General features: G+C 43.2%; 1 protein-coding gene across 6 annotated transcripts in view; it reads right to left on the reverse strand.

Moving 5' to 3' along the window:
* The window catches only part of LOC106607176 (histone deacetylase 5), an 83583-nt gene that overhangs the window by 27137 nt on the left and 40917 nt on the right, over nucleotides 1-15529 (reverse strand). The window lies entirely within an intron of this gene.

A 15529-nucleotide genomic window follows, 5' to 3' on the forward strand; every position in this document is an offset into this window, starting at 1 on the left:
ACTTCAATGACTGAAGGAGCGTCTTGGAGTATTTCCGTCCGACTGTTAAAGTGTTACGCACAGAGTCACATCACTTCATCAGCTGATGAAGAAGAATAACACCATTCATGGTTTACTAGCTATTCATTTTGTATGGCGCATGTTATCGCCATGGATTACAGGGAATCCATCCGTCTATCACGGTAGGAAACTCTATACTAGTGTGTCGGTGTATGTACTTTGCTCAATAGGAGATAGTATTGAACGGTAGGGATGGGAGCGGACCTTGCTAAAAATAGCCAGGGCGACTATCGATACAAAGAGGGCACACCGTTACATAACCTGGGAGGACCACATTAGGCAGGGCCGGGATGAAGGCAGACCCAAGGCCGGGACGAGGGCAGAAGCCAGGGTAGAGCCAAGACGGGGACGAGGGCAGAGCCAAGACGGGGACGAGGGCAGAGCCAAGACGAGGACGAGGGCAGAGCCAAGACCAGGGCAGAGCCAAGACGAGGACGAGGGCAGAGCCAAGACCAGGACCAGGGCAGAGCCAAGACCAGGACAGAGCCAAGACCAGGACGAGGACAGAGCCAAGACCAGGACAGAGCCAAGACCAGGACAGAGCCAAGACCAGGACGAGGGCAGAGCCAGGACGAGGGCAGAGCCAGGACGAGGGCAGAGCCAGGACGAGGGCAGAGCCAGGACGAGGGCAGAGCCAGGACGAGGGCAGAGCCAGGACGAGGGCAGAGCCAGGACGAGGGCAGAGCCAGGACGAGGGCAGAGCCAGGACGAGGGCAGAGCCAGGACGAGGGCAGAGCCAGGGCACTCTACGACACTCCGGGAACTTTGTCTCTGATACATTAAGCACAGAGCTGGCAACGATGCACAGCATCCCAAAGTCGCAAAGCCACTGGCAAGCGCTGCTGCCAAACAGACAAGCAAGCACAGCCACCTGGCAAGGACCACGCTACTGTTTTAGACCTTTCCTTAAGTCGACAGAGAAATCAGGGATTGGAAGTGTGCGCCCCAAGTTGGCTTCCAATGCACCTGACAGTTTCAATCATCAATTTGTTTCACCTTTCATTAACCCTCATTTCAATGGCCACAAGGCTTGACATTGGTGCAGGGTCAGAACTGAGTAGGACAAGACGCTGTAAGGTTTAACATCTCAAACAACTGCAGAAAAAAAACAATGGAAGAGATTAGTGGGCAAGCAGAGAAGCACTCAGTCTGCAATGGTCAAGGGTAAAGAGGTTGACTGCCGCCCGTGCATTGGTGGATGTAGAGTATTGGATCCCAGCTGTAGGCTAGGACCTAATGAGAAGGCACCGATTCCGTGTCACAGATGGTTAAAATCACTCAGTGAGCAGATAATGAGAGAGAAGCGGTAGGCTAACTCCTGTGGAAAATAAATACATGGGAGACTGAGGGAGCAGCTAGCACTAGCTGAAAAGCACAAACACTGCTGAATGCAACGGTATCTATGAGTGGACCTTCAAGCCTGGAGAACTAAACCAGTTCTTTTTCATCAAAGTTGCATGTTGTTAAAGATATTTATTTTAAAAAAGTAATAAAAAGTAATCTAGGGTCAGATAAGGCTGGGAATTGCCAGGGACCTTACGATATCACGACACTTAGGTGCCGATATGTATTGTGATTCTCACACACACACACACACACACGCGCATATAGCAATTTCGACACTGATTTTATTGTGATTCGAGGTTCCAAACACATAGCTCACTCATGGTTTAAATTAATCTTAGATTAGACCTAATCTAGAGTTTGAAACTAGGTTTATATAATTAAGCAGATGTTTTGCACCATTTATTTTTTTAAAGACTAGATTAGTAAAACACTAAACTATGGGTGCATTTATAAATTCAATCTGTAGTGCCAGAGCACGCTCCGGGCAATCATAAATTCAGAGTGTTTCGCTCTGGCCGAGGAGTAGGGTTGATCCGAGCGTTCTGACCACACAACGGCACTCAAGCTAACTGGCTAGCTTGCTTGCTACTTCGACACAAATGAGAGAACACCTCACTGACCATTTTACTCACCCTAGCAGAGCTGGTTAGGCTGTTTTCATGTTATCCAGAGCATTGGTGACTGTGCTGCTGGCAACAATTTAATTATGCTTTTTGCCCATGTTTACTGACACCGGCTATATTCAACGAGTGTTGAGAGTGTCAATTCATCAGTTATTCTGCGCTCTGGCACACTCAGATGAGAGTGCTCTGCTACCGCAGGGCAGATCTCTAGGCCCTCTACTCTTTAATATTTTTACCAATTACTTGCCACTGGCATTAAACAAAGCATGTGTCCATGTATACTGATTAAGATGCAACCATACACGCATCAGCAAACACAGCTAATGAAGTCACTGAAACCCTTAAAGAGTTGCAGTGTGTTTTGGAATGGGTAGCCAGTAATAAACTGGTCCTGGACATTAAAACTAAGAGCAATGTATTTGGTACAAATCATTCCTTATGTGCTGGACCTCAGCTGAATCTGGTAATGAATGGTGTGGCTGTTGAACAAGTTGAGGAGACTAAATTACTTGGCGTTACCTTAGATTGTAAGCTGTCATGGTCAAAACATATAGATTCAATGGTTGCAAAGATGGGGAGAGGTCTAGCTGTAATAAAGAGATGCTCTGCTTTTTTGACGCCACACTCCAAAAAGCAAGTTCTGCAGGCTCTAGTTTTGTCTAATCTTGATTATTGTCCAGTCGTGTGGTCCAGTGCTGCAAGGAAAGACCTAGTTAAGCTGCAGCTGGCCCAGAACAGAGCGGCACGTTTTGCTCCTAATTGTAATCAGGGGGCTGATATAAATACTATGCATGCCAGTCTCTCTTGGCCAAGAGTTGAGGAGAGACTGACTGCATCACTTCTTTTCATAAGAAACAATGTTTTGAAAATCCCAAATTGTTTGCACAGCCAACTTACACACAGCTCTGACACACACTTATCCCACCAGACATGCCACCAGGGGTCTTTTCATAATCCCCAAATCCAGAACAAATTCAAGAAAACGTACAGTATTATATAGAGCCCTTATTGCATGGAATGTCCTTATTCCTTAACTTCCTTATCTCACATTGCTCAAATAAACAGCAAACCTGTTTTTTTTAAAAACAGAAAGCAATGCCTCTCCCCTATTTGACATAGATAGTTTGTGTGTATGCATTGATATGTAGGCTACGTGTGCCTTTTTAAAAATGTATGTAGTTCTGTCCTTGTCTAATGATGTTCTGTATGATGTCATTCTGTTTCATGTTTTGTGTGGACCCCAGGAAGACTAGCTGCTGCTTTTGCAACAGCTAATGGAGATCCTAATAAAATACCAGATAGCCAGAGTGAATTTACAAACGTACCCTATGTCTAGTGAAACGTGTCATAATGGATTTACCATAGCAATATGTTCAAATTCTATTTCTACAGAAACAAACCAGCACTGGTCATTGTTAGTTTGTTAGCTAGCAAGCAAAGTGAGTTCACACGTCGGGCTGATGATTAACTACATATTTTACATTTACATTTGACACTTTAGTCATTTAGCTGACGTTCTTATCCAGAGCGACTTAGAAGCAATTTGTGTTAAGTGCCTTGCTCAAGGGCACAGACAGATTTTTCATCTAGTCGACTCGGCTACTGGCCCAATGCTCATAACCGCTAGGCTACCTGCCACAGTCAAAGAGCGAGCCTGCTAGTTGAGTTATACAAACATGATTAAAAAAATGTATCACACTGAAAATAAAGCACATACTGACATTTGATTAACTTAACCTCATCCTGTGGTAGTTGTGATTTAATCCTTAAACTAAGTTTAACATTTATTTTAAAACAATGGCACAACAATATTACATTAGATCTTGTTTTAAAGTCCAAATTAAAACTTAGTTTAGAAGAAGGATTAAATGTAACGATGATTAGTTTAAAACTAGGTTGAAAAACTTGGTGCAACAAGATAAGAGTTAATCCAAAATTTCAGCCAATTTTTTCTGTATCAATGCAAGTAAGCCTGCCCTGGAACTGAACCCTTCCCCATTGTCCTTCATTCCTCCTCTTCTCACTTTTCCCCCTCTATCACCACCTCCACTTCCTTTCCTCTTGCTCTCCCTCCCAGGTTAGCTAGCTATGCCAGACTGGATGAAAAATGAGTAGGTATAACTGTGCTTCAGAGGGAGCCCTTTGTCAAAATACAAAAACGAATGATTTCGGGTGCGAAACAAAATACTTAAATCTGTGTTTTTGTTCTGCAAGCAATTAAGACTCCCAAGTCAGCAACTACCCATTCAGATTGCAAAAATGCTAATACAGGGAAAATGGATATCGATCACGGTAAAGTGGCATAACAGTTGTTAATCACAATAGCAGCTTGCCTCTAGTTCTTTAGGCCACAGACGCTTAGGGGTTGGAGGACTTTGGGATTAGGCCTCCGAGGTAGACCAGAGAATAAAGAAATGTTACATTTACATTTTAGTCATTTAGCAGACGCTCTTATCCAGAGCGACTTACAGTAGTGAATGCATACATTTCATTTTCATTTCATACATTTTTTTTCCCCTTCCCCCCCGTAGGAATCGAACCCACAACCTGGCGTTGCAAACACCATGCTCTACCAACTGAGCTACAGGGAAGGCTGTACTTGCAACTTAATATTTGGAAAGTGTTCCTAATGTTTGGTATACTCAGTGTGCATTCACATTGTATGTCACAGCATTAGGAAGGATTTTCACCTTAGAGCTTGCAGAGTTAACCAACAGGGTAATGATCCAATAGCTCTGTTGGAGGTCTGGCGGAAGCTTTCGGCTTACTCCAAATAAGATTACTATCCTTTATCAGTCGGCTTCTAAATTTAACCTTCCAGACAATTGTGTGTGTGTGTGTGTGTGTGTGTCAGCCATTTGACATCATTGCGTCCCTTTCTTAAGTCGCCAGGAAAACTTTGGTTGTTGGATGCCAGCCAACCAAATGAGCTTAACGTCGATCACCCAAAAACACCTCAGTCAGAGAGAATATAGGGGAGAAGGCATTGAATGAATGAGCCAAAGGGAGAGTGCCTATTGCGATGTACCAGGTATTCCAAATTATAGTCACGAGGCCTTCCATTCGAGATACAGATTTCAGATTTCTGTAAATCTGTATGTCAATAATGACTTGTAAAAGCCATCAATGGTGCTCAATTACACCAACATTGGTGTGACATGATTGGTTGTTGTCAGAGTGGTGCAATGTGCACAGAGGTATTGGGCTCCTTTGCCGTGTTCAAACCCTCAATGAATTTGTAGGCACACAAAATACTTTAAAGACACTGTCTGGCTATGCATTCAAAGGAATCATTTGGTGTTGCCTGCTCCACTCTGTTTCGAGACAGTGAGCAGAGGGAGTCTGAGGAAAGATAATTTGGGCCGATCATCAAAAAGTATCAAAACGAGGGAACAGCCGCCAGGAGAACTCACAGGGGAGTAGCATCTGAGGCGGAAGGAACTACCAGCAGTCCCATAGCAAATCAGCTATGTGCCAAACAGGTGTGGCTTTAACTCTGCAGCAAAGAAATACAGCAACACTTTCTATGAGGTGCTGCATGGTTAACTATAGATGAATAAAACATTTCTTCCTAGCCCAATTGATTATCGAGGTGATAACATGCTTGAGGCGTTAATTTCTCATCCAAGAACTCCACCACCTTGTCCTAGACAGACGGTTGCTAAACTTCTGGGTTCAACTTTGGTTCAGAAGTCTACTTCAAAAGAAACAAACCAGACAAAACAAAAAAGCAAAAAAAAATAAATAAATAAAAAGGAGGGAAGAAAAAGATAAGAGGAACCAACAGACTATTTTTGGTCAGAAATGGGACGTTAAAATGTCACAGTTTGAAGACAGCCAAGAAAAATAAAAATAATATGGATCTTTTTTTAAATGAGGCAAAAAAAGTTGCTTGTAAATTCTTGGCCCTGTTTTTGCGTTGACAGCAAAAGAGGGTGGGAGGGAGGAGGCGAGGGCAGAGAGGAGAGGAGGAACAGCCCAGTCATCTGGGTGAAGCTGTTGGTGGCCCTGTGATTAGTGAGGACTTGGGCCAGCCAGGAGGTGGCTGAGAGGCTGAGTGACATGGAGACAAAGCCAAAGGCATTTCCAGGTCCCCAAGAACTAGATTTGTGGCCATATCCAATTAAAACAGCCGTGACAAGACACACTGAAATGGATGCAATTTGACTGTCTGCAGACGTCACCAATGAAAATGCATCACACACACACACACTAAGAACATGATCTGTGATTAAGCAATCCATTTATAAATAATACGACAAAAACTAATATTTCGCATATTAGTTTTTTTACCTTTATTTAACTAGGCAAGTCAGTTCAGAAGAAATTCTTATTTTGAATGACGGCCTAGGAACAGTGGGTTAACTGCCTTGTTCAGGGGCAGAACAACAGATTTTTACCTTGTCAGCTCGAGGATTCGACCTTTCGGTTACAAGTCCGACGCTCAAACCACTAAGCTACCCACTATCCTGCAACAGTATCCACCAGGAATTGTTTAAGTTATGCTTGTGCTCACCTTATTCTCAATTTATTTATTTTTTTAATCACAATTTTCCTCTAAGAATTCTATGATATAACCAGAGATGTATTGTAATTTCTAAGTTTGTTGTAACTAAGCTCTATTCTTTGCCATGCGAGTCCTTAAAACAGTAATTTTTTAAAAATCAAGGAGAATGCTCTTGGAGAAACAGCTACCTCAGAATTGAAAGTGTACAAAAAAATAAATAAAAATGTTCGCAACCTGACAAGGTGAAAATAAAGGCAAGGGGGGGGGGGTACCTCGTTAAAAATAAACAAAGGTATTGCATTGTGTGGGGTTTCAAGGCAGAAACAGAGGAAGAGGTGGGAGGGAGATTTCTGGATAAGGAAGCCTACTAGGCCTAATCAATCAAAGGGTAGATACCCTGGGGGAGGGCCAGGAAACACAGCACTCAAATTTACTCAGATTATATTTTACTCCATGGATTACTGTAATCGCCTGTAAATGAGTCTAAAAATAGCACTCCCCCCATGATGATGGCTGTCTGCACACACACACACACACACACACACACACACACACACACAGAGGGAGATGGAGAAAGAGTGTATGCAGGATTCAGGGTTAGCTCAATGTTTTAACTTGGCTACAGCCCTGTATGATAAAATCAAAACATACTGTATTCACTCAGTGTCCCCGCCTTTGCCAACAGGCAACACGAGTAGACCTAATATTGAAACTATGCTCAACACTCTTACAACTGATGAGAGGCCATGCAGTGCAATTGACTGAATAAAAATGGTCTATTTAAATGCTTTATTTTGTGTGCCATCATTGGGGAAAGGAAGAACAGTAAATGGCTGTGCTGGTTTGCCACAGCCTTTATGTACGACAACCAAAGTTCTCCAAATTAAGACAGAAAGATCCATCTCCCAAGGGAGTATTCTGGCTTACACACCATTGCGAGCTTTGTGTCGCCTAATTATGCCAACCACTCCCGCTCTTCCATTTTAAACCTCCACCCAAAGCCGGTAGTTATACGAGACGCTGTCACACAAAGGCATGGATTATGCCTCCTTTGCCCCTTCTTCCTCCAATAACATGGAGGATGTGAGTCTTCTGGAGAGAGGGCCAGAGGAAATCTTTTTCTAATCAAATGATCACATTAATTAGGCCCTAGCCAGACAAGGATGGAGGAGAGGAGAGCTACAAGCCAGGAGAGCATAGTAGGAGTCCAATAAGGGTGGAACGAGTTTGACATCCAGGGTGCCCCCATCCCGATTGACAGGCTGGTCGTTGATTGGATGGACCAAAGAAAAGTATCAATGAGATCATTTTGTTGCCGTCATGAATTATGCAAGCCATTATATTCAGCCAATAGACGAGCACGCTGCTGCTAAGTGGATGCACGAGTATTTTAGACTCCAGGGGATCTAGTGGGAACCCCTGCTGTGGTTGACATTGGCAATTTTATTTAACTAGGCAAGTCAGTTAAGACCCAATTCTTATTTACAATGACGACCTACCCCGGCCAAACCCTAACAATGCTGGGCCAATTGTGCACCGCCCAATCACGGCCGATTGTGATACAGCCTGGAATCGAACCAGGGTCTGTAGTGACGCCTCTAGCACTGGGAAGCAGTGCCTTAGACCGCTGTGCCACTCGGGAGCCCCAATAAACATGTCAGTAAGTAAGAAGTGTCTTTTGGTCTTCTTGTAAACTCTTCAATTAGTTTCAAGTTGAGGCTTGTCATGAAATAAGTACGTACATTTTCAATTGATACTGTACATTTACTTCTCCGAGGAACCCCTTTGTTTACTCTCTCAGCCATCAAAATGGCTGCACCATAGTATAGCCTAGATCTGCTTCTATCTACAGCTGGAGCCAACGGCACTCTCCCTACACCTGCAATCCGTTCCTTCTTCTCCTCCATTTTCAGAGCGCCCCCGACCCTCATCTCTCGCTCTTCCCTTTCCCTTCCAGCAGAGATTAGACACAAGCAGCGACAGAACAAAGTCTGCCTGCGAAAAATTTCGGTTATAAATAACCCTGGATTAATAATGCACTTGGGGGGGGGGGGGGAGAAGGGGTAGCACACTGCGCTTTTAAAAGCGCACGCTTCTATTTTGGGTTTTTCCATATTTTTGATTGCTGCTCGCTGTAGCTTCCAGCTCATCCCTGCCATCTTCGTCTTGGATGCGGATGTTGCAGAGGCAGCTACAAAGGGAATATGGCGTTCCCTTTCAGAGTACAGGCTTTGATCTAGCTATATCTGTGGAAAACACAAAGAGCGACTGCCCCTAAAAATCAACTAATCCCTTTGAAAACAGAGTAAGAAACATGTATTATAGTGTGAAAATTGACTACAAAGTGTAAATAGGATCATTTTGGTCATAAAAAAAAATCAGTCGTCTAAAATGGAGTTTGGAACCTCTGTGTCACAACGAGTAAATGAAGGTTGGGTTTGGATTACAATTGTCAACAGATCATGCCCACTTTTGCCAAGCGCCACATGCAAAACGCCCACCACCCTCTTCCCTTCATTGAATGTGGCTCCATTGTTTCATCACCCCCAACACGTTCAAAGGATCACGTGTCCTATACGACTAGATCATGCCTCCACAGCCAAATATCTATGGTTTGCATGCCCTGCCGAAGGAACCTAGCTAGTATGTGGAATAGACCTAGCTAGTATGTGGAGTTCGTCAATCCCCTAGTCTGCACCAGTAACGGTAGGTTGATGTGCAACGACCGGTGGTCGTGGGTCCAACAGAGATACTGGATAGTGCTTTCAGAAAGTATTCATACCCCTTGACATATTACAACAACAACAAAAATTGTTAAAACCTGAATTCAAAATGGGTGAGAAACAACCATTTCAAGTCTTGCTATAGATTTTCAAGCAGATTTAAAATCAGCTATTTCTAACGTTGGAAAAAATTCTGACCGATGCATGCTACATTTGGTTTGGGGTCCACAAACCGATGCAGTCGTATCCTAAAACATTTGAATTGGGACCGATCGTTACATCCCTACAGATATTACAACAGTTTATTGGTTTCCAAGGTGTGTGGACTGGGGATTTTATGGTGATTAAACATAAACATCAGAAACTTAGTCCCCTGTCTAATCACAGAATGGATTTTACAGGCCAGCCAGGACCAGAGTTATAAGCTTGTGGGGGATCTTGCCTTTGTGGTCTCATTAAGCTAGTGCTGCAATGACCAGCTGTCCAAGATATTAAACCTCACCCCTTCAGCTATGATTAGCCCCTGTCCCTTTATCTCCCCATGCTTCCAAGGTAAAGGAGGTACAGATGATACGACTGAAGGTACGCTACATTGAGGGAGAATCATGGGTGAACGGAGAGCATGTCGGGGAGAGGACTGAGGAACTCTCCTTGGCCGCCCTCATTCTAGTCAGTGGCTGTCTCAAGACTCACTCTTTAATCCAGAAACTGAGGTGCAGAACCATCACCACCAACGTCACCGAATGTAGAGCTCATTGCATGCCGGTACACTGGTTTTTATTCTATCAGACAGGACTCAAGGTGGCCAGCGAGGTGGGAGGCCCTGGGATGGACCTGAAGGACACCCATTAATTAATAAATAAATATATATATATATATATATATATATATAAATAAATATAAATATATATATATATTTTTTTTTTTATTAATAAAGAAAAGAAAATCACACCACGCTCACCCTTCAGACTGCAAACTGTCCATTCATTAGGTTCTCAGACAGCACTGAAATATGGGCGAAGCTTATCGCACCATAAAAACTAAAAAAACGGGGGTGACAATGGCTAGGCCCACAGTGTGCTGGAATAAAATAATATCTGCTTGTTTGACAAAACGGTCAACCTTTGCACACACTCCAAAATTCTGAAAAAAAGTACAGGTCCTGTAGTTTTATTAGGATAAGTATAGCTAAGCACGATATTTATCACTGTTGTGTCCTTTCTGTCCATGAGTCAAACACATGGCTGTGTCAATAGTCAAGCGTATGTGTCACCTCCTCATGACGACTGATTGATCCTTCCACTCAGCTAGGGATGTAGTCTGAAGTGCAGCCATTTATTATTCGAGTTGTTACAAGCTTTCTTTCCTCCCTCTTTTTTTAAGTCTGTTCTGCAGAGGGTGCAGCTTACGTCATGGTTATTTTCTTTAGCAACGCTACACCAACTACACTTTGGAAAGACGAGAGAGAAAGAGAGAGAGAAAGAGAGAGAAAGAGAGAGAGGGAGAGAATAAGCAAGACGCAGGGGAGAAAAAAAAAGCATGAATATTGCTTTCCAGAAATAGCACATAGCAACATGAGGTAGGCTGCCCTGTCAAATCTGCTCTGCATCCTCTCCTTGTTAGCCACACACGGCGAAGAGAGAGAGGGGAGAAACAGAAGCCGGCCTGATCTGTTCAGTTTGGACAAAAATGGCGCCCAGATTAAAAAAAGTGGGAAAGATGAGGGAGAAAGAGAGCACAGGCAGGGTGATAGCCTATATTTACGTCCTTTGGAACAGTCTTATAGCGGTCGGAGCCTCATCCTGATGCTAATAGGAGAGGTTGTAAATAGCCTGTGTGATTTATGTGCCTCAGGAACCCCCAAAGCCTTGGCAGGCCTTCTGCAGGGGTAGCTCCTTGCTCTGGGAAAACAAGAAACTAGTAGTTTCTTCTGAGGAAGCCCAAAAAAAGACACTTGGCTTGCATGTAAGCTAACATTTACCCAGTAGCTTGCCTGTTCCTTTGATTCTCCCTTTTGTATGCAACTGTTGATCGCCATGTAGTAATGCATGGATGTTAGAACATAATGGGCCTGGAGCAGGTTACAGATTGCTTCTGCCCGGATCGAGTCATGCGATGGGGACATGGCTAGCTGAAATTCAGGCCTTCACCCGAACTAAAAAATTTGAAAGGAAAATTCTGGGAGCATTCTTCGAGTTTTCCTACAGCAAACAGCTCCCTGTTGTCTCTGTTTTACCTGAACCATAAAGAATGTTGATCCCTGGACATAAGGCACACTCCAAACACTGTCCCGTTCAAATGAAGCAGCCTACACAAACACACTCTGGTGCACAAGGTGGTGGATACAATCCCTGAAGGGTTGATTTGTTACTCACATGGGATAGCCTTCCTTTTGAAAAGAGGGGGGGGAAAAATTATGGAAAGCATAAACATTGAGACGATGAAATGTCATCGCTAAGCACTGACCTGAGAGTCTGCCACTGTTTACATGTTCTATAAATGTTCCGGCATTGACGTCAAACGCTTGCATGAGAGGAATGTTGTTTTCTGGGTAAACTTCTATGTGTGGTGCGGAATTCATTTCATACCGCTTTTTAGCGGTAGGGGAGGGATTGGCTCGGTTTGAATATATCCCAGTTGGAATAGAGCTCCTCATACCCAAATAAAAAAATAAAACAGACCAGCATTTTATAGTGACGCACCTGATTATTTAGTAATAATATGATCCCTTTGAGAAGCTGCAGCTGTGTATTAGCAGTGGCACATTTTACAAAGAAAATCCCTGAAACATGAGTTTTTGTTTTGAAGCGCATCCTTTTCTTTAAAAATCTAGTGTCACACTCTCTTAAGGGAGCCTTGGAAGCTGCCAAGGAAAACATTTGTACAGAAACATTCTATTCATAAATCATAGACCTCAACTTTAAAAACAAATTATCTTGGGCATAGCCAAGACAGCCAGTAAAGGCTTCTTGATATTAATGGGTGTGTATTGTGGCCTGATCCAGAGAAAGTCCTTCAGCTGCCTATCTGCTCAAAAGAGGGCACCATCCCCCTCGCTAATCCCCCTGGGCTCAAAGCAGTGATCATGGGCCCCTTCAGGATTCACAACTTTATTTGTCAGCGATATAAATAGCTCCAGCCTTTAATGAAGTCTGACTTTCTCTGAGCTAAAATAGAAACCCTGTGGTCTCGCTGCTTCTCAGCCACAACAGTGGAGTCTGCTGCAGGATCAAGTTACATGTTCACACACACACACAACACGTGATACCAGTGTACTGGAGACAAGAACCAAGAGACGTTGAAGTGCCACCTCCCGCTGGATTCAGCCCTCCTTGGCATCTGGGGTGCCCATGGAACGTACCCATATAAATACCATACCATTTGGGTTTGAATAGTCACCACAGTGATTTGTAATGTAGTCAATTGCTGCGAACCACTAACCTCAGATGCCCAAGATAATTTGTCCAACACCACATGCAGACATCAACACACCCTAACATTCTCGGTTTCTGTTGGATACACATTTTATAACAATTGCCCTTCAAACAGATATTAAAAAAGACAGTCCTTGGGATCACATGTAGGAGGCAAAAGGCGCTGAGAGGACCCTGGTCCCTCCCAGAGGGAGCTCCGCTCAGTGACAGTTTCAGCACAAATGCATGAATCAATATTTGGAGAGCAGATCGAGTCCCAACTGGAGTTCCCTGGCCCGCTGCGGAGGACTCTGTGTGGGTAACAAGAGTCTGGGGACAGCGGGTCCGCCAGGGCGTCTCTGGTGTCAGCCAGGATGAATGCATCAGCGCACCACCCCCCACCCACAACCCCTCCACGCTACCCATGGGACACTTCCTATTGAGGTAGTCCTGCATCCAAGTCCCGGGCGTGTCAGGCAAAACTGCACATCATTGTATCCAACCTGTCTAGGGCTTTTGAATGCTAGGAGGTGAGCATCAATAGTTGTATCCAGGTTTGGTCTGGAAACCAAAATTCATAGGGGAAAATATCTTGGGCTTATGCACATGCACAACTCTGGGGAATCTAGGGCGCCATAGAGGTCTATACAATATCACCTGACCTCTCACACAAACAAAAGTTTGGGGTCACTTAGAAAGGTCCTTGTTTTTAAGGAAAATCTCATTTTTTGTCAATTAAAATATCAAATTGATCTGAAATACAGTGTAGACATTAATGTTGTAAATGACAATTGTAGATGGAAATGGCCGATTTTTAATGGAATATCTACATAAGCGTACAGAGGCCCATTATCAGTAACCATCACTCCAGGGTTCCAATGGCACGTTGTGTTATCCAAGATAATCATTTTAAAAAGACTAATTGATCATTAGAAAACTCTTCTGCAATTATGTTGTTCAGATTAACCTGTTAGGGCTAGGGGGCAGTATTTGCACGGCTGGATAAAAAAAATGTACCCGATTTAATCTGGTTACTAATCCTACCCAGTAACTAGAATATGCATATACTTATTATATATGGATAGAAAACACCCTAAAGTTTCTAAAACTGTTTGAATGGTGTCTGTGAGTATAACAGAACTCATTTGGCAGGCAAAACCCTGAGACATTTTCTGACAGGAAGTGGATACCTGATGTGTTGTATTACCTTTAAACCTATGCCATTGAAAAACACAGGGGCTGAGGAATATTTTGGCACTTCCTATTGCTTCCACTAGATGTCACCAGCCTTTACAAAGTGTTTTGAGTCTTCTGGAGGGAGATCTGACCGAACAAGAGCCATGGAACGATGATGGCCCATTAGACACCTGGCGCGCGAGTTCATGTTGGGTACCCTCGTTCCAATACGGTATAAAAGAGAATGCATTCGTCCACCTTGAATATTATTCATGTTCTGGTTAAAAAAGGCCCTAATGATTTATGCTATACAACGTTTGACATGTTTGAACGAACGGAAATATATTTTTTCCCCTCGTTCATGAAGTGAAGTCCGGCGGGCTTAGATCATGTGCTAACAAGACGGAGATTTTTGGACATAAATTATGAGCTTTTTTTGAACAAAACTACATTCGTTATGGACCTGTGATACCTGGAAGTGACATCTGATGAAGAGAATCAAAGGTAATGGATTATTTACATAGTATTTTCGATTTTAGATCTCCCCAACATGACGTCTAGTCTGTATCGCAACGCGTATTTTTCTGGGCGCAGTGCTCAGATTATTGCAAAGTGTGATTTCCCAGTAAGGTTATTTTTAAATCTGGCAAGTTGATTGCTTTCAAGAGATGTAAATCTATAATTCTTTAAATGACAATATAATATTTTACCAATGTTTTCTAATTTTAATTATTTAATTTGTGGTACTGACTTGACTGCCGGTTATTGGAGGGAAACGATTTCCTCAACATCAATGCCATAGTAAAACGCTGTTTTTGGATATAAATATGAACTTGATAGAACTAAAAATGCATGCATTGTCTAACATAATGTCCTAGGAGTGTCATCTGATGGAGATTGTCAAAGGTTAGTGCATCATTTTAGCTGGTTTTATGGTTTTGGTGACCCTGTCTTTGAATTGACAAAACATTACACACAACTCTTGTAAATGTACTGTCCTAACATACTCTAAATTTATGCTTTCGCCGTAAAACCTTTTTGAAATCGTAAAACGTGGTTAGATTAAGGAGATGTTTATCTTTCAAAGGGTGTAAAATAGTTGTATGTTTGAAAAATTTGAATTTTGACATTTATTTGGATTCAAATTTGCCGCTCTTGAAATGCACCTGCTGTTGATGGAGTGCACCACGGGTGGGACGCTTGCGTCCCACCTAGCCCATAGAGGTTAAAGAAGCAATAAAACTGACCTTTAGATTATGTGGAGCACCTCCTCCCAGCTGCCCACTGCACTGAGGCTAGGAAACAATGTCACCACCGATAAACTATAATGTAGAATTTCAATAAGCATTTTTCTACGACTGGCCATGCTTTCCACCTAGCTGGCCATGCTTCCACCTGGCTACCCCTACCCCGGTCAACAGCCCTGCACCCCCCACAGCAACTCACCCAAGCCTCCCCCATTTCTCCTTCACCCAAATCCAGATAGCTGATGTTCTGAAAGACCTGCAAAATCAGGACCCCTACAAATCAGCCGGGCTAGACAATCTGGACCCTCTTTCTAAAATTATCTGCCGAAATTGTTGCAACCCCTATCCCGTTCAACCTCTTTTGTATCGTCTGATATCCCCAAAGATTGGAAAGCTGCTGCGTTCATCCCCCTCTTCAAAGGGGGAGACACTC

The sequence above is a fragment of the Salmo salar genome, chromosome 06 (assembly GCF_965601325.2).
Source record: "Salmo salar chromosome 06, fSalSal1, whole genome shotgun sequence".
In the NCBI taxonomy this organism is placed as follows: Eukaryota; Metazoa; Chordata; class Actinopteri; order Salmoniformes; family Salmonidae; genus Salmo; species Salmo salar.